Raw genomic sequence first — 23,227 nt, 5'->3', positions numbered from 1 at the left:
AGTCTCTGAAAGTTTCTTGCAAAAAAACAACCTTGTGTCTGATAATCATCGATCTGCTAGTGTCTGGATAAAAAAAAAAAACCGTAATACTATTCACAGGGTAACATTAATTTAACCCGTTGCGCCTTTTTTAATGATCCACATTCATGTCTGTTCACAAATACCCAGTGCTGACAAGAATTGTGCCTCTCTGTGGCTTCGCCAGCCACTACGCCCTGAGAGATTACAAAATGTTGTTTTATTTATGCAAATATCATCGTCAGTGTCAGATGCACTATTACTTTCAAAAATAACGTAATACTATGCACACCCACCGAGACAGATTAGGCAAACGCACCTCAGGACACGGTGATTTAAAGACCACAATGTAAATCAAGACGGCATTGTTCTGCCTTTGAATTTAATCTCGGCCGTGGCTGTTAAATTGAATGCTATCCTGTGTGCAATGTGATTTAGAACAGGGTTAGTGGCTATAAAGACCTGTGCAAGGAGACACCGACAATAAAGCTGCTACAAAAACAACCATGACAAACACAGTGGCGCCTGATTTCTGAGAAAACTTGTTTTCCCTTTTACTGCTCTTTTAGATAAACAACAACAACAACAGAAGAAAAAAGTCCCCCAACCACCATTTCGCTATGAGATGTCAGAGCGAACTAAATGAATACGCTCAACAATTTGACCACGAGGCACGGCCGAACGGCGCGGTTGCTTCAAGAAATGCTCTGCCGTTCTCCGTAGCAGTGGAGGGGCCCCTCCGCGGCCGTCTGGAACGCTCTTCCCTCCGTAAAAAGCCACCGTAGCCCGTGGCATTTTTAAATCCTTTATATTAAGTTCGCTTGCTTGCTTAGGACCGTGCAAATCTTTCGGTCGTTTTTTAACCCACTTCCCGTGATCCAATCGAGCTGACATTTTCCACACAGACTCGTTGTGCGTGACAATTAATGTTCGTGAAATTTTTTTCCCAAAATTTTACACTTTTTAGGACAAAAATATTATATTTAATTACCAATTGCTTAATGGTGCAATGCAATCATCTGATCCATAGGTGGCATTTCAAGCCAGAGGACGAGAGGACTCTAGCCGCCACGCATATAAAGGATTTATAGTGAAAAACTTTGTTTTTACTGGTTATACTTATTAAATCGTCCGGATTGAAAACTCGTTTCTTTGGAACTGCTGTTGGTGTGTAGTTTGTCGTCATTCACCACGTGCATTCGATTAGCACGGTTGGTTGTCTATGTGCGAAAGAAGTTCGACACGCATACAGAACAAGTGAACAGTGACACACCGATTGACGTCTGCACCTTTAACATCGCAACGCAAAAAAACGCCGTCACTCCACTGATGCCACTCCCCGATGTACGTCGCCTAAAATCACGCTCACGTCGCTGACAGCATCATCGTTACTTTCTCGTATCCGTCACAAACTCCAAACGTGCAACAGGCATTCTCAGGGTCTGGAATCGAACCTATGTGCTCCAGTGGCTTGGCTCTCCAACACACCGGTTAGTGCTGTACTAGTGACGAATTGGCACGTTCTGTTTACGTGACAACCCTTACTAGTTGGCTGTGTCGGGTGGTGGCGGGTTTTAACGACACATTTATATATTTACGCGATCTAACCCCCAAAAAAACCTCTACGGAGATAACATCTCGCTAGCCCCACGCCCTCTCCTCCTGCACCCCTCCCCTGCTCGCCACCGTCCAAGCCCTCTGCCCCCCCCCCCAATCAGCAGTTGATTGCGGCTGTCCCAATTCGAGCTCACAATTTCTCTCAAGAGTAAATAATATTTTGTCTTGTGTGTACTATCTTATTGGTAATGCCTGTCGAGTTAACATTCTCATTCGTATGGTCTCATTCATATCCTCCGTCTTATGTGTATTGTCGGTCTTGTTTACATTGTCCATTTATCATACAATTTGTCTCATTTCAGTCTCGTTTGTGCCAATAACGTGTGTTTAATAATGCATGTAACTTGCATTAATTGTAAATAATGGATTATTACCCGAGGATAACAATCAATTGTAATCCATTAATTGACACGTTCTGACATGCCTATTAATTCATATTTTGCACGTGGGAGAAACGCGATTGCCCTGAGAAAACCCAGATACATATATAAAATAAAAATAATTCAAATTAGTCTCAAGATTTGGTTTGTGAGTCGGCTCCTGCTTTGGGATGTTTGGTCAATTCAAATGGTGACATTCTATTATCACGTGGTAGCAAATGAAATGAAATCCCACCGCACATACGAAATCAGATGAAAACCCACCACACATACGAACGGGATGACACTCAACACTGTCATCGTACGAGCCCTTAAGGACAACCCCTTGCAAGCCCTGGTAGTTACCCATCCAAGTACTACGCAGGCTCAGCCCTGCTTAGCTTCAACGATTCGAAAAGGTCCAGCCGCGTTGAGGGCGATTTGCTCAGAGGCCATACATGTTTGAGCAAAATGCTGTGAGTTACTCGGTCAAATGTTCTGCCCTGTGCATAGACACCCAGCCGCAAGCGCCTCCACGTTTGCCAGTAGAGTTGTAAAAAGTAATGGCTTTCGACGAAGGATGATGACGCCTTTATTGAGCCCACCATCATGTATTGTTGCCAATTTCTAGTCACTTTGGCAGTGGGAGAGATGGGAAAAGGAAACGAGCGATGATGCAACTCGACCAGGGGTTTACATCGCCTCGCGATCGATTGCGAATCGAACCTATTGCCTCCACATCGCAAGCCTTCTTGCCGAGACGTTCAAGGAGATGGGAAAATTCGAGACACGTGCCCATGGAGTCGACTGCCGTGCCGGGAAATTCAGTTGAACGGGCGACTTCTGGATTGCAAGTCCAGCATACTCACCATTGCTGGAAATATTAAAAGGGCATCGCAAAGTAGTGTACACGCATGAATCCCATTAATATTTTTTTCATATCAACGTGAACACATTCCTGCGGAGGGAGCTGGTAGGAACGTCGGGTTGCTCGGCCAATGGCCAGGGTCAACGGCGGCGTGGTGTATTCCGCATATATGGCCGACTGTGAGGGCGGGCACAAGCCGGCGTGAGTAGGTTAAACGTTGAGTTTTATAAGGACACCACGGGGTGACCAGCCCCTCCCCACCCAGCCCCACTCCTCCCACCTCCCACCCAGCCTCACCATCCCCACCCAGCCCCTCCCCACCCTCCCCACCCAGCCTCTCCCCACCCTCCCCTCCCCACCCATCCCCTCCATCCCCACCCAGCCCCTCCCTGCACAGCGGACGGACACAATAATCCCCTATCGGCTGGTGTAACCAGGAGGTTCCTACCAGTAAAATTGGTTCTTTAAAATATAGAAACAATGCGTTGAACTTGCGATTGAAGTCGGCGACTGCCTAGTCATGTCGATAACATGCGGATACTTTTTTTAATTGGTCAACACCGATCACTGGAAACAACACATGCGTGGCCCCTAATGTTATCCTCTTTAATCTCAAAGCAATGCAACGTTGCAAAATGTGTCACTTGCAATGTGATCGGACATAAATGATGCAGACTTCCACCTCTCCAAAACTTGTATTGAAAGAGGTCAAATTGAGCCCTGCAGAAGTGACTGAGATCATTTGGCGCTGTGATTATAATCACAGCTCTTGGCAGTATCAGAGCCGGCGAATTGTCTCTTTCTCTCCATCCCGACTCGGAAAGTGTCCGTGACTACCAATACATTACAGGCTGCAGAGTGTGAACCTTTCTGAGCGAAACGCTGGCGCACAATTGACAGAAATCTCTAAGGATGGACCACCTGCGAAATGCCTGGCTCCTCACACCCCCCCCACCCACTCTCTACTCCTGCCTGAGTATCTCCTCCTTCATCTCCCACCCCCTACTTTCTCACCTCACCCGTATCCTCTCACATTCTATGTATGAACAATTGCAGGCGAATATTGTTCGCTCGCCATTTTCTCTCGCCTCCGTTCCATTCGCTCCTCCAGACCCTTAGACTTTCTCCCAATAGCAATATACGCAGTCGAGGTTGCGTTGCCACGTGTGTATACTCTATGTATGTAAATGTGTGTAAGATTATTTAGTGAGTCTGTGGTGTAACATGGTGTGTACATAGTGTAGTGAGTGTGTAGTGAATTGTGTGACGTAGGAGTGCAGGGTTTGAGTGTGAGACAGTGGAGTGAGAGTGAACGCCGTGAGGTTGAATAGGGGTGAGTGCGTGCGAGGCCACGGTGGCGAGATATCAACTACCTCGCCTGGTATACAGGAGGTCGCCGGTTCGATCCCAACCCTGATGCCTGTATATTTAGAGTTTGCGTGTTCTCCCCCAATGGTCGTGTTCATTTGTATCCGTGTCCTCCGATGTTTTCCCCCACATTTAGCATAAACACGCGATCAGAGTTTTTGGCTGCTATAAATTTCCACGTGATAAGCCACTTCGCTGAGCTATCATTTGTGGCCAGGTCGTTTCTGAAAAAAGAGGCATACAGCTCAGTGAGGCCTTACCTGGTAAAATAAAATAAAGAAATTAAATTGAAATGAGGGTCAGCAGAGGGGTGTGTGTAACCATAATGTCGTTTTTTTTTCCGGGGGGGGGGGGGGTAGATCGCGTAAATATAAATAAATGTGTTGTTAAACCCGCCACCACCCGATACAGCCAATTAGCAAGGTTTGTCACGTAAACAGAACGTGCCAATTCGTTACTAGTTCATCACACCAGTGCGTTGGAGAGCGGTGTGTATATCCGTTTTTTCTGAATTAAACCTCCCACTTTTTCAAATGTCAATGAAAACTAACAAGTTCGACGACAACGCAAGGTCCACAATATGGCGAAGGTTTTTTTTTCCACTTTCCGCTGGGCACACTTACAACTCGTCCGTTAACATTTCAGCTGTTGGGTGCATTCACGGAGAAACACACGGACGGCTGCCTAGCAAGCCTCTCTTGCGAGAGCAGACAGACAGCCCTGTGGCCAGCAAGCGGTGATTACACGAGAAAATCCCGACACCGACTGCGCCCGCCAGCACGGATTTAAAGAGCCTGGCTCTCTCCTCGCTATCCTAATTGACAAATATTTTACATATGGGCAAAACGTGGATTTTGTGGCCACTGTAATCCCCACGCTCTCTCTGTAGCCCCCACCCCCTCCTCCGTCCTTGCTATCTCCTTTTCTTTTGATTTCTCGTTTTCGAGCGAATTCTCCCTACAACTGCGAGTCATCTGTTTCATAATGTACAATGTAACATACATATACAGAGGGAGCGGCATTACATTTACGCGAATTCATTATTTTAACCCGCTTTGGTGGATTTTCAGTAAATTGTATTTGTTGTTACGCCTGGGACATTGTGAGGACGAAGAGAATGAGGTCCATTACGTGCGCTCTATTATATTATTTATATTATATAACTCATTGCAATGCAATAGTTTAAATCTTACGTTACATACCCTTCCCATTGCAACCACGTAATCATCAACCTCGGTTTCTATGGGATACAATATTGTCTAGCCTGCATGTTTCTATAAATATAATTACAAACCTGTATTTTTTTAATGCCCATTCTTCAGTGTAAATGCTTGATTATATATTGTTGTTGTTGATAGCTCTGCATGCTATTGAATTATATCTAGCAGATGATGCAATGTCAATGCTTTTACTTGCATTCAATGAGTCTCAATGGAATAATTCAGGAGCGCCCCGCAATGGATTTTTGGTCTATTGATTACAGGCATAATTGTACCAAACACAAGCGTTAGCATATACGTAAGCAAATATATATATACACCCATATAGTCTAGTGTGACCAGCACAATTCCCGGCAGCCTTTGTCTCGCCGGTGCTGATGTTTTTGTTAACACACAAGGTGCTCATTTTTTAGTTTTTAGCTTTGTGTACACCTCGACAAAAACGCTGCACCGCTTGGTATATGAAGCGTGAGTGACGTTATAGCAGTGGCCAACGATGGCACTCGCAGTCGCCGGGTTCACAGCACGGTGCGCTAACCACCGCGCCTGCCGCACCGCCACGCACGAGACGCGCGAGCTCGGGCAATGTAACCATCCGTTCATTTACGAGCGGCCCGCGGTCATTAAAAGCACTGCACGGGGTATTTATATGCGGCGAGTCGCTAATTTGGGCCCTGCGTCGTCGTCGTCGTCGGAAGGTTTGACGTCTCCACGGCTCGGAATCGATCGGATGCATTTGATTAAAAAAAATGGGTAGCGTCCGTGTGACCCAAGAGATGTCCTTAAACGTGGATCCAATCAGCCCCACAGCGCCATGATTCTCCGTCTAATGGAGTGCTCGCTGTATACATTTCCTATTACCCTAATTTAATCAGCCTCCACAAACCGGTCCACGTGTTTGTGGGTGAATGCACGTCTCTGCATGAGCCTGCTCTGTTGCTTAACTCTTATTTATCTTGATTTGAAGCTTTCGTGACTGCAGGAATCCATACTCTTTGGTTCTTTCGGTAAAGTCACGTAGGTAGAATTAAATAAAAATGAATCACGACGTTTTGAACGCAACGCAAGCGTTCGTCTTCAGGTGAAGAGTATGTCTTATTTATCTTCTCTCGCACTCTTTCGGTTGCTTTCTCTCTTTCTTCCATCCAGCGCCGATGTCCTTCAACCTGCACCAAATCATCTTCTACCCCTAGCTCAGCCCATTCAGACACATGTGAGCCTCCCTTTTAAATGCAATCTTAGGGGTGGGTTGGAAGGGACAATTGTGTTTTATTTTCATTATCTTGAAGGACTTGTCGTTTAGAAATATTGGCTTCTCTGCGAGGACTTTGATCTGAAATATCCTTAATTGTGCATTTATTCACGGCGCACACGTGCACGCGCACACTCAAGACAAAGACCACCACCCCAAAGCCTTGTTTCAGACTGTTGGGGAAAGGGCTGCGAGTGAGCACCTGTGACTACCTGGAACAGTGCACGATGATCTGATGTGGCCAGAGCCAAGCTGGCCAGCCCGCCTTTGTCTTCCCCGGTGCTGATATTCACAAACCACACCGGGCACTCATCTAATGCTGAAGTGAGATGGGGAGACCCAGAACCGATTCAGATATTCACCACTGGTGATTGCTTTGAGCAGGAATTCAAGGCAGGCTACTAGGCTCGTAGCTCAGTGTGCTAACCACCAGGCTACCGCTCCCCACGTGCATGTTCTCATACACAAGACAAAGATCCTCCCGATAGTCTTAACATACTGTAGGGGCAAGTGCTGTTAGCGATCTCCTATAAAGGCCGGCACGGCACACGATGGGGCAGGTGGCCAGCACCACTCCTAGCCGCCTTTGTCTCCCCAGTGGCGATATTAACATACCGCACCAGGTACACATTTTAGGCAGAGTCAACCTAAGGGATGCCCAGGACCGGTTCAGATAATAGCCAGTGGTGTTGGCCGCGAGCTGGAATTGAACTCGGGTCACCAGGTTCGTAGCGCAGCACGCTAACTGCTACGCCACCGCTCCCCACATTATTATCATCATACATATATATAAAATAGTAAATCAATGTAAACAATATCAGTATAACCAGGTGAAATCCCATCGAGACCACGATATTATTTTTCAAGGGAGGCCTAGGTTAAAAAAGCAAAAACAGAGGACATTTGCATGATCAGGTTTAATTTTTTCAAAACCACTGTTACCTACTTTCGTTTAGCTCTTTATGCTATCACGAGCTGTTGTTCCCGTCCTGGGACGGAAGCTGTAATATTCATGAAACAATTTAGCAAAGTATAATTGTAAATTGTGTACATTTAATGGCAGTGAATCTTGCACGAAAGTTTGCCATCATACACTTCACTGCATTTCACTGTAGCACTGTATAAATGGCAGTGATTCTTGCACAAAACGAAGTCATAGAACACTTAACTGCATTTCACTGTAGCACTGTATATAACTGACCTTCAATTTGTTCAAATTCACTTCTCTGATACTTTATATTATCTTCTGCTTTCGGTCGCTGGGGTTGAAATAAATTGGAATTCGATACAATATCTGGAAAATCACCGAGAAATGTATATTTTACCATAAATACACTTTCAATAAAGAAACGTCAAACTTAAAGCGAATTTGCGAAAAAATTAAAATTTTTGCTTGACCTTTTTCTGCGTGAGTGCAAAAATCTACCCGCTCATGAATATTAATGAGGGGGGGTGGTGCGGAATGTGGAGTGACGTCACGCACGTTACACACAAACAGACATTCTTGGCTGATTATAGCAGTAATTTTGATCTTGGCACGCCTTCAGGAATTCCCCCCGACTCCACTCACTATGTTGGGGTTTTTTTCAGCTGTTCTCAGCATGTTTTCAAGTCGTGTTCATCCAACAGTAATGCACTTTTATTCAGGTAACCTGTTGTACGTGACTTCTGTCCATATTTATTTTCATCTCAACCTTCGCAGCAGTTTTTGTTGAGTTCCCAAATCGTTTCTCACGGTTAATTTCCATCCAGTGTTACAATGACTATTGTCAGCACATTTGACGTGGTTAATACAACCTCTATTTATGTTAAATCCCTTCCCTTCTAAAAATCTATTTTTGGGAAAATGTCTTCTCATGTCAGCGTGAATCGCCTTGGTGAGAGCATACGTCCTTGCCCAATGAGTGCTTTGTTAATTCTACGTTTAAAGTCAGCGTAGCTTTTCCATCATTATAAATGGCTTATATATTATCTATAGATGTGTTTTATATAAAGGCCTTGGTTTCTATAGGAAAATGGATTATTGCATCAGTTCCCACTGAACAGAACCCATATTCATAGTCTATAAAAGCCAGGCATCATGATATTCGATATTCATTCGTCTTTGCTGGAAGAATATTAATAGTATGTAAAAGGTCAATGGTAGAGAATTATGTTGCAAATCTACACACGACATTCAATGAGTGCCTGGTGTGATGGATGTACATAAGGAACGGCACCTATGTGATCCTAGCAACATGACCCATCTAATGCTGTACCGGGCCTTAATAGATGCTCGCTAACAGCGCATTGAATCTGTAGGGTTTAGGGAACTTGTGTCGTTTGCGTTGACTGAATCGTAACGAATACATAGGTTAAAGCTACGGTATGTACGTTATTCGTGCGATTTGTGTGAGAATGATTTAGGAAATGCATTCCATTGCTTTCCGATTTGCGCAAGCTTGTACATCCAAGCCAATCGGATTGCTTTGTACAAACAAGCGACCAACCAAAAACAAGCATGATATATTTTTTTTACCCTTTTATCTGGCAACAAAACTGACACCTTTTTTACAAGGAGTCATGTTTGCATTGACCACAATACCTGCAGTTGGAATGCAAACAAAAAACACAACTCTGATAATGTATGCACTGTCCTTGAAATTGATTGGTCCACACCCGAAACAGCCTTCTTTAAAGCCTAGTCTCACATGGTGTGGGGACCAGATGACGCCAAAAGGCGCACAACTCAAGAACAATGCACTATCAGAGTATGAGAGCTCGGGGTAAGCATTTACACCATTGGAACCTCATTTGCCAGTAGCAAAAAATGATAATTGTTTTTTTACCCTTTTATCTGGCAACAAAACTGACACCGTTTTTACAAAGAGTCATGTTTGCATTGACCACACTACCTGCAGTCGGAATGCAAACAAAAACACAACTCTGAAAATGTATGGCTTATATATTATCTATAGAAACAAGCATCCCGGCTGATATAAGTGACAAATATAGCTGCAGCAGTGTCTTCCTTAAATTGAGCTCAATTAGGGCTCGCAGCGTTTGCGGTTTTTTTTTGCTCAATTCTTGTAAGCGAGAGCCTCCTCCCGCTGGGTATTGCTTATCCAGCTTTAAAAAAATGCTTGTACTATCGACTCGAGTGATAATGAGAAAACATCCCACGACGTTCATTAAAATGTCTCGGCAATTTGCGAGTTGTCCAAACATCCACCGACGTCTCCCTGACAAACCACCATTGGCAAAGTTGTACTCAACAGTTGCTCACAAGTTGAGTCCCGAACGTGGTAATCGGGGTGGCATTGTGTTTAACCCTCTTATCACGTATTATTTGATGCGCGGCTTGTTAAGTCACATCAGCTCATGCTGTGAACGGAATAAATCAAAATATATAGCGCCAATTTAAGCTAAGTTTTGAAATAAAAGAAAATCCACACGACTTCATTCCCTGAATTTAATAAGCGCATTTGCAAAAGACGTCTAAGATTTTAGGTCACCTAATAGTCGGATAAACACTTGCAACATTTCCCAGTTATGGTGTTTTCGCATAATACGTTCATTGAAAATAACTACATTCATACTGGGCATGCGTATATTACCGAGTTCATTATTATTACTGGAATTTGACTTTATTTAGGAGATATAACAAATGGATGGTCTCATTTGCCCAGGTTAAAAAGCAGTTAAATTATATTTAAATATTATTTGGGTCTTTCGGTAAAGTCACGTAGATAGGTTCAAAGAGAATAACAAAACAACTACGACGTTTCGATCGCAACTGATGACGACCGCTTGTGTTATGAATTCCTGCGGTCACGAAAGCTTTAAGTCAAGATTTATATTTATATAACTAAACTGCATTATTGATTAAACTTACACTTTTCAAATGTATATAATTATAAATAATAATAATCACTGGAATGTAATTCGTATTTTAATAGTTGTAATTGCGGTAAGTTAGATTACCCTCACATTAATGGAAACGTTGTATACTTGAAAACAACTAAAGCTTGAGTATTTACTTTAAATAATGCATCCGAAGTGAATGTTCCAAATGTATTAAATGGATCTCAAACAGCAACAGGAGGCAATGATTACTATACACCACTGCACTGATGATTCCTAATAACAATGAAGCCAGTTTCCTTGTCCGACTGTAAAAAAAAGACAAAGAATCTCAAAAAATTCCCAAAAACCTCTGCTCGTTTCCACCGTCTCCATCACGGAGCGGAAACTTGCCCGTCTCATCCACACGTTTCTCGGTGGTGGAACGTGGATACTCTGGTTGGCGCAAGGGGCCTTCGTCACCTGCGCAACTCGCTACTCTCTACGGCAGGGGTGGGTAACGTCCGGCCCGTGGGCCGTATAAGGCCCGCGAAATCATTTGGTTTGGCCCTGCCAAGTCAACCGCAGGCGGGACTCGAAATTCAATACATCTAGGAGCAAACCTGGAAAAGCAGTTGCGAGTAGCAGCAACATCATCAATACCAGCTAACATCACACGCCTCACCAAAGAGAAGCAGTTCCAGCCATCACATTAGGGGTGAGTTAATTAAATGTTTGACCAAATATAACAGGCTAATTTTAAAGTTGGCGGGGTCGCCACAGGTGCCCCCGCACAACCACATACTATGTTGTCGGGGGGTTGGATCGTGTTCTCTGACAATGTTGTTGAAAACATATCTCATGCTGGTTGTCAAGGGGGCCTCAACTCCTAACCAGGGGGTGTGAGGGGGGGCAAGGCACCCCCTGCCCCGATGCTCGTTACCCTGCTGAGAGAAGTCGGTGACTGCCTTGTGAACGTGGCGATGGATATGGGGCTGGCAGCAGTCGCCAGCATCAGCGCTCTCAGCACAGATCTCGACGTGCCAACAAGAACTCAAGCGGAATATCGGAGCATATTGTAACGTCTGAAGCTTCCATTGTCACTCTCTTTGTTACCTTACAAACACAGCAGTTTAGAGAAAAATGATAAGATCAAGCGCGTATCTGAGATTCATATCTTTTGGCGGTACTGACTGGCTGACTGGCAGAGTTATTTTCTTTCCATACGAGTTGAGAGTTGTTGTCACTTTTTCGTTATTTTCCCCCACAATGTATTGAATTATCCCCCCCCCCCCATCTTTGATAACTCTCAGCTATCCGTGTCATGCTTGCAGTGGTATTTTATTTAAAATTATATGTGTTGTACATGAACTTCTGAAGCCAGAGGTCGCGCAGTTAAAAAGGCTGGCAGTTTCATTCGGATGAAATCTCTCACCCCTGTCTAACATTGATTGACAGTCGCAAGGGATCGCTCCAGTGGGTGACGCAACATCGCATTGAATTGGCAGCTCGTATAAAAATAGTTGGGGCGAGGGGGCACATACATATTGATGTGAGGCGTGTTTAAGGCGTATGTCTGCAGGTGCGTATGTTACAATGTATATTAAAGTGTTATTCGCTGGCATTGTGTCGGTGTTAATTGCACTTATATTGTGCACATGGTTGTTGTCCGTATGTAATTGCGCGGTTATCACTCTCCGGCTCTCTTTCGTATGGTTATGAATTGAGTAGCAACAATGCATCGATGTCTAAGTTGTGAATACAGATGCTGGCTTCAGAGGACAGCAATAATGTACTACTTGTGGCCTGATAAATCACTGGCAGTGGGCATTAGATCACATCGAGACACACAGGCTCACACAGAGACCCACAGACTCGCACAGAGACCCACAGGCTCACACTGAGACCCACAGACTCACACTGAGACCCACATACTCACATTGAGACCCACAGACTCACACAGAGACCCACAGGCTCACACTGAGACCCACAGACTCACACTGAGACCCACAGGCTCACACCGAGACCCACAGACTCACACCGAGACCCACAGACTCGCACAGAGACCCACAGGCCCGCACAGAGACCCACAGACTCGCACAGAGATCCACAGACTCGCACAGAGACCCACACACTGGCACAGAGACCCACAGGCTCACACTGAGACCCACAGACTCACAGAGTTCAGTTCATAATATTGTAACATGTGGCGCTTTATAAAATATGTAAATATAATTAAAATCTTAATAGCCATAGATTTTGCACTCGTGTTATGCATACATAATGTTTGGTAAATTGATGGTTGAATTGTAAAACCATCGGCAGATCTTCAAGGCTCTCTCAAGGTAAGACAATTCATTCTACAATGGAGCTACTATCAGCTGATTAAATGAAACATGGAATGAAATCAATGAATGCAATCAGTCGCATCGTCATACGGCACAAACGTATGCATTGTTTACTTTTCAACCCAATTTGATGCTGACGACGATCATGAAGAGGGTTTATTGATGGTGATGGAAATCACGGTGACGTCTATCGATGGTTATGATAATAACGATGTGCCTTCAAGTTCAAGAACGGCCATTGTGTCCACCGCAAGGATTGCTTTTCAAAATGGCGGCCCATTGTCTTAATGGACAGTCTTGCTGAGGGTAAAACAAGGCAGCCAACTTCAGACCAATCAGACAGCCCAACTAACCTGTCAACGCAGATCTATCCTATTTGGCCGTTGCATCCAGCAACTTTTTTGTGTGCGCTTCAGCGCTCCAGTAGTGCGCTGACAGTCGTTCTCCATTCAGACGTGATGATATCGGCCCATCTCTGGGAGAGAGAGAGAGAAAAAAAAACCCCGACTGAAACTCACACTGGGCGAGCACTTTCTTCGACGGACGTTGACAGATGGGAGAGTAGAGTAGACTTCTTTAACCAGATCCTTGATATAATGGAGTTACAATGAACATGACCACATGGCGGGATTTCAATTGCTGGGGGGGGTGGGGCGGTCATTAAGTGGAGTGTGATGTAAGCTATAGCGATGCAAGGCTGGCTACGCTTTAATTCAATTCTAAATGTTCCAATTACATGTATTTTGATGTCAATAATCCAGTGCATGTTATCATTAATTGAATTGTTACTGTGATTAATTTCTGATTGGAATGTCAATTTAGCGGTTTGCATTTGTTTTTGCCCTGCCACACAATCATCAAAACAAGGCCTCAAATTTAATTGTGAAGCCTTCAAAATTCTATTACTCCATGGGGTGCATTTGTAATTGCAGTCAAACTATTGGAAAATGCATATAAGCATTAAAAATATATAACACATTTATTTGACATACAGTTAATTAAATTGAGTAAAAAGTATCTTGGGGATTATTACCAAAAAATAATTCTAAGAAACTGGCAATTTTTATGCTTACGGATTTACTAACGACCCTCCTAAAATATGATCTCTTCATTCAATTGACACATTTGTCCACATGTGACTGCCCTGAGTCAGTTGTATTATTGCTGTAGAGGTAGACATATTAACTTTGTCAGTTTTGTGTTGTTGTTATTATTATTTTGAAGGAATAATGATTTGCATTTTTGGGTGCTTAAATGCCCCAGAATCTCAGAGCACCTTCCATCACATCTCAAAAATATAAAATATTCCCAACAATCGTTTTCTTGGCGTTAGCCTCGGGAACCCCGCTGATGGCAGCTGCCCCTATGAAGTACAATTATTGATTTGAAAAAATAATCTCCTGAAAAATGGACAATGCAGATGGTCAGACGTTGTTCGTAAGAGTGAGCTGTTGTGTGCAAATTCGATATCACATTCCAATGAGAAAATCAACCCATTACTCAATATTAAAGAAAAGCACCGCTTATGAGAATAATTATTTTAGGAAAATCATATTTCCATCAAACCACTGCTATGTTAACGTCTCCCCATGTCATTGGTTGTCATCGGAGTTGTTTGACCATACTTCACCATTTTGGGCAATGTGGATTGGTGAAAGGGAGTCCCAGGGATGGGTTCAGATGGTATTGATAACAGGTGGAATCCAATTCAGGAAACCAGGTTCATAGTGCAGTATGTGTAACACTGTGCCACCACTCCACGCTAACTGCTGTTGACCAGATTGTTGTTCAAAATACAATTACGCTCACATTTTGGTTAAGTAATGCATTATTCATTTATTTGCCTGCATACCTTTGCATAACGTATAAGGTCCCACTGTATATTATGTTTCCTCTGAGGTGCAGTGCAGCAGTTCTTCGACCCGCTTGACAAACGATGGTGAGATGTTATTTTACACTCTTTTATCAATCCACTAATAGATGTAGGCCTTCCCATGCCCTGAAACTCATGGCACCTGTGTGTCCAAACTTCACCATGCCACTCAGTGCAGGTTAGTGAAGGATGGAACCAGGGCGGGTTCAGATTCCAAATGGCACCGATGTTACTCGTGGCTCGGAATCCAATTGGGGTGTTCAGGTTTTTCGGAGCACAGTACGTGCAATTCCGACCCACCATTCCAATGCGCTATGGGATCATTAAAAAGTTACTTCAATTCATCGTCCCACTTCGAATGGGTTTTGTTGATTCGAACTGGTGAATGGCACTATGAGAAGCCACCCTCGATTAAAGATATGCCTGAAACACGGAATTAGTCAAAAGATTAAGGACGTTAAACAAAAATGTCACATGGTCTCGGAACAATGGGATGTCCAATTCCCATGCAAAAATAAATACTTTGAAAGGCCAGATGATTTATTTCAAGGATATGCACTTGGGACTGTAGCAGCATTGAAAGCATTCTTGAGAGAGCGACAGACATTTTTTAAAATAATATTTTCCAATTGATTTTTTTTCTTTCTCTCTGCGTAGCTTTCCGTGAAGAAGTTTAAATTGTAAAGGTATGTCCTTTGGACTCGTATTTGCGTGTGTGTCCTGTAAATGTACGTGTATATGTAATATTCCAGGGTGGAACAGTGGCAGAGTGGTTAGTATGCTGCGCTATGAAAATAATTGGTATTTATTTTATCTGTGATGTTCAATAAAAATGTGTAACCTTGTATATACTGTGTGTATACATATATTTATCATTTGTTCGTTTCTCAGTCCGCTTGACCTGGTCAGGGTCACGGCGGCAGCGCGTTGAGTAGTGGCGGTCCAGGCCTCCCTTTCCCTGGCGAGAGATTGTAGCTAGCACTACTACACTATACACTACTATACATTACACTACTATACATTACACTACTATACACTACTACACTATACACTACTATACACTGCTACACTACTATACACTGCTACACTACTACATTATACACTACTACACTATACACTACTATACACGACTACACTATACACTACTATACACGACTACACTATACACTGCTACACTACTACACTATACACTACTAGACACTATTACACTATACACTACTACACTATACACTACTACACTACTATACACTGCTACACTACTACATTATACACTACTACACTATACACTACTATACACTACTACACTATACACTACTATACACTACTAACTATACACTACTACACTATACACTGCTACGCTATACATTGCCACACTACTATACACTACTACACCATACATTCCATACTCTACACTATACACAGACTCTCGCTATTCCTGGGGAATTCCCAGGCGATCCCATGCCAGCCAAGCGACATCGTGCCGCAAGCGTGTCCTGTGCCTGCCCCTGGTTCTTCTCCCAGTAACTTGTGTCACTTTATGTATATGCATATCGTGGACACGAGTTAAATGCCCGGCCATGGCTAACAGCAGTGGTGAGCGATATATGAACCGGTCACGGTGCTGACCTCCTTCACAAACCCGCAATGAGCAAAAAGGTGAAGTATGGTCAAAAATCCCCTTTTACCTTCAGCCAGCAGTGGGTGGCATAAAGGATTAAACAATCGTCATTCTGTAACACACGACTATGTTTGCAACTTGCATGCAACTATTCTCATTTATGAGGCTATCAGATGCTATTAAATGTCTTAATAACCTCGACATACACATACAATGTTACATGATTACTTTTTGCCATATGAAAGAGGGAAAACGGCACGTTGGCATTCGAAAGTTAGTGGTGGAAATTCCACGTTGCTGTGGCAGGCCCATTTCTCTCGGCAGAAAATCAAATTTCACCTGCTTATGATGGCAGATTGTGTAAATTTATTCACGTCACATAACACGATTATTCTTTTTTTTTGCAAAGCCATCGAGAGGTGACATCATGGGTGATTAATGGCCGCGTCCATTGCGACGGGTGCATTGCCCTTTATACAAAAAAAGCCTGGAGTAGTTTTCCCCCACGGAACGGAAATCAAGCAAGAGGTCCTCTGTCGCTCAATCTCCTTGCCCCACGTGAGCGAGACACAAACTCCACACAGCTGGCGCTGCGCACGGAGTCATAATGTGAATGTACGCGTGAAGCACCTTCCATCACGCCGTGGCGCACGCAGACATTCGCCAAAAACTAAAAAAACTCCGCCGCAAACCGCGCTCGCTTGTGCGCACAACGACAAAGACCCCCCCCCCCTCGTGTAGCCTTAACAGAGTGTTGGGGCAAGTGCTGTTTGTGAGCAGCAACGCCTATGAAGGCCGGCACGGCGCACGAGGGGGTGGGTGGCAGGTACCGTGCCCGGTCGCCTTTGTCTCCCGAGCGGCGATGTTTACTACACACCGCGCCAGGTTTGAAGCTTACTCGACATAGGAAAGCCTCGGGACTTGTTCAGATAATCGTCACTGGTGTGGATGGCCGTGAGCGTGAATCAAACTCGAGTCGCCTGGTTTCTTAGCATAGCTCGCCGCAAGCCATTGCACTACAGCGCTCGCACGCACGCACGCAGGCACGCATGCAACACACACGCAACACAACACACACACAAGACAACACACACACGCAACACAACACACACGCAACACAACACACACACAACACACACACACGCAACACACACGCAACACAACACACACACGCAACACAACACACAAACAACACAACACACACACACGCAACACAACACACACACACGCGCAACACACACACAACACACACAAACGCAACACAACACACACACCCACGCAACACAACACACACACAACACATATATACGCAACACAACACACACACACGCAACACAACACACACACAACACACACACACGCAACACACACGCAACACAACACACACACGCAACACAACACACAAACAACACAACACACACACACGCAACACAACACACACACACACGCGCAACACACACACAACACACACAAACGCAACACAACACACACACCCACGCAACACAACACACACACAACACATATATACGCAACACAACACACACACACGCAACACAACACACACAACACACATACACGCAACACAACACACACACACGCCGTTCCACATCACACTCAAGTGTGGCTGTGCTCGCATGGAACGGGATCCTCGCTGATACAATACAACAACAACGGCGTTGTGGACAATTCTCTATCGAAATTCGCACGAACGCAGAACCGCAGCCTGTGGTCACCGAAGCCCTGGTGGCAGAGTGGTTTACATTCCCAAAGAGACACCACCAAACACACAATTTGTTTTTATTTTCTCCATAAAAAAACACCTCCTTTGCAGAATCCTGGTCTCTGAAGCTCGCATCTGTGAACCCAGAGCGGCTGTTTGTGCGCACGTGGTGAATGCTCGCAATTTTATTTTACTTTCATGCTTTTAAATGTCCCCGTGCTGTGCCCTGCAATGTGTTGGGGTGTGTTCTGCTTCGGCGACGCTCATAAAAGCCAATCATGTTGCTCCTGCAGCCACCGTCATCGTCGGCCATGTTCAATCCACTGCTGCATGAAGGCCCTCCCCCCAAGCCGCCGCCACCTCTCACGATCCTGCGATGCGGTAACCCAACCAGCACCTTCACACGATGATGAGTTCATTACTCTATCTCCTCGGTAGAGTTTAGACGCAGCATGTAAGGTATAATAATAATGATAATAATCCAATTCCTATCTCGTCTTGAGATATTACCAGTGATTAAATTACTGCGCCATTTAATGACTATGTATAATTGTATAATGACATTGTATAATTGTATAATGACATTGTATAATTGTATAATGACATTGTATAATTGTATAATGACATTGTATAAACCATGGGATCAGGAGCAGCAAAGGACAAATTGAAATTGCATCCTATTGTATTGCATAAGTGCTGCCCCATTGCTCATCTGATGTATGTTACTATTTAATTGCATATATTTATATCTCATTCACATTTCATTTTAAAAGGAAACACGCGGATTATAGAGCAAGTGCAGGTTAATCATTCAAACAATTCAGAAATGTAAGTTCGCTTGGGTAGGGGACACCAGAGAAAGGAAAGATGATTGATAGTTACGAATGATGTTAGAGGATAGATCAATCATCGGATATCTCCAGGATAAATACAGATTACGATTGTCACATCGCAAGATTGTGAGATGTGATGGAGGCTTAGGGAGGCCTTCATAGAGCAGAAGAGAGCGACTATGGCCAACGATTAAGGGGACGTTGATTATTTCAATTATTTTGGACGTCCCTACCTTACCACCAATTTCCATTTTTCTGTTAAGCTTTCGTGACCAATATCATCCACAACAAAGGTTTTTTTTTTTCTGGAAGGAGGGTCTGATCTTGTAAACATTTTTTTTTCGTCCTTCCAACTATCCATCAATCTGCCTCCTCCCCTCCCGCACTTCTCCTCTGCGCCACTGCACGGCCCGAGCGGGAACATTCGACGAGCATCTTGGGAAACTCCGAATCACCGGGGCGCTCCGTGCGTTCGAGGTCTCCTCCTCCTCCCCTCCTCCTCCGACCCCCGCCCCTCCCCGCGGCCCAGTGGACCCCGCGGCGCGATTGTGCAGTGCGCAGCCGTGGGCTTTGCCGTTATGGAACGAATCGGACACGAGCACCTGGGCTCCCATTACCGCCGCGTCGGACAATAACAGCCTCCTCCCTGCGCGCCCCGCCGCTAAACAGCGAATAATCTGCACCCTCGCCTCCTTTATACCACCGCGCTCTCGTCTCTCCAAGGTCACACGGTACCAAACCAAAGCGGCACCCCCTTTTGATAATTTATATTTTACCCCTCCCCGGTTTACATCCCCCCCCCCTCCTCCATCTCTTATTTTTCCTATTTTTCAATTTTACACTCGATTGCTTTTGCTGAGAGTTGAGCGAGATTTTAGTTTCGTGTTTTTTCGCGGCAGTTAGGTTGTGCCCCGAGAGGATGAGGTGCGAGTCAAAGAATCGTGGGCATGGAGCAATATGTCGAATAGCGGGCAGTACAGCACACACACACACTTAAGCGGTTGTGCTTACGCTACGTTGTCCCCACATGAAGAAGGACGCTTGTGTTGCGCCCGAAACGTCGCGATTTAATTTTGTTGTTTTCATTTATTTTATTTTTTACCTACGTGACTTTACCGAAAAAAACAAAGAGTATGAATCCTTGCAGTCACGAAAGCTTCAAATCTAGAATCAGTAGAGCAAAGTAGGTCGTTGATTTTTGTCCGTGTGTCGTCTCAACGTTTCGTTGTTTATGTTGTCTGCAGTGGTTCTCTCTGACCACAAAATAAACCCCCACGGAAAGGAATCGGTCAAACATCCAAATCAAGAGTCTCTTGAAGTAGAGCTATGAGACTCACTTCCGAGCTGTCTGCAAGTTGCAAGGTAGTGTTCCATTCACCGCTGAATCTCGGAACGCGTGAGGAGTTAGCGTAAATGTAATTTTAGAGAGGCAGAGCGCCGTTGTTTTTCAATACATTCTGCTCACCGCCGAGAACTGCAACGACACGACCGCACTCTACGACAGCTGGTGCCAAACTTTGCCACACGCCCTCTCACATGTGGGAGCCTCGGCACGTTTTGCGAACTGAAGTCGTACTGATGAAGTTATTTTATTTTTAGCTATTTTATTTTAGAAAAGCTTCGGATGTACACGTACGTCATCATAATGTGAAAGGGTTAGGACATGCACAGATCCAAAGAGGTGGTGTCTCTGCTTGACATGCCATGGGGAAGACTTTGATTTGAAATTGTCACCCCTGGACCCAGTGGTTTATAATGCCACATGGCTCCGATCGAGGATCATCTCTGCATAGGACGAATACTTTTACTCGAATTCCCAGTGTAGTGTTAATACTGGACACAATAAGTACATGTGTAGTGACATAGACGTCGCATGCATTAATGAAAGTACTTTTTGTAATGAAATCCGGAATAATTTTTTTATCAAGTTTCCTTACATAATAGGTCATGATTAAAATGAAATAAAAAATTTGCGTAATAGGCTGTTATGAAGCATAGCACTCAGAACATGTCTGACAAGAAGATTAATACCCAACCGGCTGTGATTGTGCACACGTCATGTGGCAAATATGTGTCGGGAACTGATTGACGGATTAATATTAAACACCGATTAACATTTGCATAACATTATCTAACTTTCAGACTGGCAAATTAAGGCATGTTAGCGTGAGCATGTTTCACTTCCTGCTGTGCCTTGTTCTTCTTTGTCGCGACGTACAAAATTAATCTCTGTACATTATTTACAATAACATGGCATGCCCGCCTAGAGATAGGCCTATTTTTTGATTGCTTTGTAAAAATACAAAACAATAGCCAACATACAGGGTGTCCATTAAAGTCCCTATCTATTTAATTGAACGTTTGGTATTTTATACTGTATATAGATGTGTTTTATTGCAGGACCCTATGCATATGAATGTAGAATAACGCGTGATGGTAGTAACATTATCAATACAATGGGGCTGCTTGTCATTATGCAACCATCGTTTTAAGACTACCATAACGAACGTTTTCCAAATCCCCGGATTAGACGCGGCACCAACAGGCACTGAACAGCTCCATCTCCGTGTTGAATGCCTTTGCATTTATTTGCATGGGGATTTATCAAGTCAGAGGTGTTATCGAACAAGAGTTCAGAGACCTGCAAGATTTAACGCCGTCACAAAACAAAACCACAGATGCTTAAAAATGTGTGGTCCGCAATGCAGCTGACAGATTTGAGCTGTGCAGAGATATTGAGGCTGCTGTTATAGAATACGATGCTTAATTGTTCATTGTAAATATACCTCCGATTATATTATTGCATAATTTACCCTAAATTGCTTTCATTTCAATAAAATAGATAGGGACTTTATGGACACCCTGCATGGTATGGGTAATTAAATATATAATTATTGGTGATGTTGTGGTGTGATGGTTAGCATAATCGAATTGCAATCCACCAGCGGCGGCAGTTGAAATAATATTCAAGTTTCTTAAAGCCACCCCACCCACAAACCCACAACTCTGTTCAGCCAGCAGTATACAATAAATGTGCAAACCACAGTTAATCGATGAGCAGTGTATGTGTCGTGGAGTCAAGTGTGATTATTTCAGTGTCTCATCAGCAAGGGTCGGGCTCGCTTCCACCTACTTCTACCTCTCCCAAGATGTCTGTCCAGTTTGGAAGAGGAGGCCAAATTATCCTCCTCTGTAGAATCAAGTCGAGGCGCTCCCAAGAGCAGTGGCATCGGCAAGATGTCAACTACTTCGCCTGGTTTGCAGGAAATCGTGGGTTCGATCCCGACCCTGACGCTTGTTATATTTGGAGTTTGCATGTTTTCCCCGTGGTCATGTGTATTTTTCTCTGGGTCTCCGGTTTTCCCTCCACATTTATAATCAACATGCATTCAAAGTATTTGGTTGCTGTAAATTTCCACAATAAGCCACTTCGATGAGGTACCATTTGTGACCAGGTCGCCTGAACTGTAAAAAAAAAAATTGTAAAAAAAAAAGATTAAACGGATTTCTCAAGTGTATTGAGTTGATGATCTCAGCCGGATCAAAGCCCATGCTTACGAGGGGTCAACCGTCAACCTCATCTCCTGGCTACCTCACAGGCCCCCGCCTATAACACCTGGCAAGCCCTGGCGGTCACCCAACCAAGTTTTGATGAGGCTCAAAATCAGCTTAGCTTCTGAGCTCCAATACGATCGGACACATTTGTGGTGATATGGTCGTCGGGAAATGTAATACTTAAATTGGAACTTGTAACCATCGGTGTGTATTAAGAACGCGACATCTGGAAGTTTTTTTTAAAAATAAAAATTGTATTATCAAGCTGTGCAAGACAGTGAAACTTTAGAGACTTAGTCTATGCTTCAGGATGGATTTACGATCGCTCATGCAACATGCAAAACTGTATTCACTTGGAACTTAGCTGGTATCATGCACTTGAGAATAGCAATTGTGTGACCCCACTAACAAAGCATACCCTTCTACTCAAACGTAAAAAAATGACAATCTTCTGTAATGTGTCAGTTTTCATTTTTTCACACGTATTTTGCTGAATGTATCTAGGTCAATGATGTGTTAATATATACTAACCCAGCAGGTTTTGTTGTGCTAGCCTAATTAGTTTGCTAAAATGCAACACCCCCTCACACATGCTAACACATCAGCGCAATCCTCGCATGCCCCCCACCGTCTCCCAATCCAATGCTAAGTCAAGTGCAACAGCACCCTCATCAAGACCCTCCCTGCGCTTGCCCCTACCGTCCGCCACAATCACACGCGTGCATATGTTTACACCCATTGACTGCAAGAGCAAAT

At 44.1% G+C, this 23,227-nt stretch overlaps 1 long non-coding RNA gene across 2 annotated transcripts in view; it reads left to right on the top strand.

The window, feature by feature from the left end:
* The window catches only part of LOC144946271 (uncharacterized), a 43,421-nt gene extending 23,206 nt beyond the window's left edge, over positions 1–20,215 (top strand). The window contains exons 1-3 of one of the 2 annotated variants that reach the window (XR_013639792.1): positions 17,178–17,248; positions 18,377–18,464; positions 20,161–20,215. This is a non-coding gene — a long non-coding RNA (uncharacterized LOC144946271). Of the gene's footprint in view, positions 1–17,177; positions 17,249–18,376; positions 18,465–20,160 lie in introns of those variants that run through there. The other variant, XR_013639793.1, reaches the window with a different exon arrangement.
* Positions 20,216–23,227: the final 3,012 nt, after the last annotated feature.

The sequence above is a fragment of the Lampetra fluviatilis genome, chromosome 40, assembly GCF_964198595.1.
Source record: "Lampetra fluviatilis chromosome 40, kcLamFluv1.1, whole genome shotgun sequence".
NCBI lineage: Eukaryota > Metazoa > Chordata > Hyperoartia > Petromyzontiformes > Petromyzontidae > Lampetra > Lampetra fluviatilis.
The sequence above is the reverse complement of the archived record's forward strand: the minus strand, read 5'-3'. Positions and strand labels throughout refer to the sequence as shown.